General features: G+C 43.7%; 1 non-coding gene across 1 annotated transcript; it reads right to left on the bottom strand.

The window, feature by feature from the left end:
• Window positions 1-259: 259 nt before the first annotated feature.
• On the bottom strand, window positions 260-363 carry LOC148562193 (small nucleolar RNA R71). Its single transcript, XR_015887641.1, has one exon. It is a non-coding gene; the product is annotated as a small nucleolar RNA R71 (small nucleolar RNA).
• Window positions 364-1108: the final 745 nt, after the last annotated feature.

Raw genomic sequence — 1108 nt, 5'->3', positions numbered from 1 at the left:
CCTTGTTCAGAACAACTGTTCGTTTGGAGGAAGTGTTCAAGAAGACCCCAATCAACATTTAACCACCTTCCTGAGAATATGTGACACAGTGAAGTCTAATGGTGTTCATCCTGACGCCTATAGGCTGCTCTTATTTCCATTCTCACTCAGGGACAAGGCAGCCAAATGGCTAGAATCTTTCCCAAGGGAAAGCTTGACAACTTGGAAAGACGTGGTGAACAAATTCTTAGCAAGATTTTACCCTCCTCAACGAATCAATAGGCTGAGAGCTGAGGTCCAAACTTTCAGGCCACAAGATGGTGAGACTCTATATGAAGCATGGGAGAGGTTCAAGGACTTAACAAGGAGGTGTCTACCTGACATGTTCAACGAATGGGTGCAGTTGCACATTTTTTATGAAGGGCTCTCTTATGAGTCAAAGAAGGCCGTAGACCATTCATCTGGAGGATCTTTGAACAAGAAGAAGACCATTGAGGAAGCCATAGATGTTATTGAAATAGTAGCAGAGAACGACTACTTCTATGCTTCCGAAAGAGGGAACACAAGAGGAGTAATGGAGCTAAACAATGTAGATGCTCTGTTGGCCCAAAATAAGCTCATTACCCAGCAGCTGGCTGACCTCACCAAGAAGATGGAAATGAACCAAGTAGCAGCAATCTCCACTTCATCAATAATCCAAGAAGGAGTGAATGAAGAAGCAGAGGGGAGTCAGGAGCAAGCCAACTACATTGAGAATTCACCAAGGAAAAACTATGATCCATACTCCAAAACCTACAACCCTGGATGGAGAAACCACCCAAATTTTGGGTGGGGAGGTGAGCAAGATCAAAACCAAGACCAGAGACGTTACAACTCCAACAACAATGCAGCTCACCAGCAATTCACACAGAGGACGTCTCAACACCCCCACAACAACACTTCTTCATATGCTTATTAAAACCAAAATAGCACATCTGCTCCGAATCACCCATCAATTGATGACAAGCTCTCTAAGATCGAAACCTTAATTGAAGGAATATGCAGAGACATTCGAGACAGTAAAGCATTCAGAGAGGAAGTGCAGTCAAACATGCAGAATTAAAATGCTGCCATCACGAAACTGGAGACA

The sequence above is a fragment of the Arachis ipaensis genome, chromosome B6 (genome assembly GCF_059453495.1).
Source record: "Arachis ipaensis isolate K30076 ecotype BB chromosome B6, ASM5945349v1, whole genome shotgun sequence".
NCBI classification, from domain to species: domain Eukaryota; kingdom Viridiplantae; phylum Streptophyta; class Magnoliopsida; order Fabales; family Fabaceae; genus Arachis; species Arachis ipaensis.
This window is presented reverse-complemented; position numbering and strand designations above follow the sequence as displayed.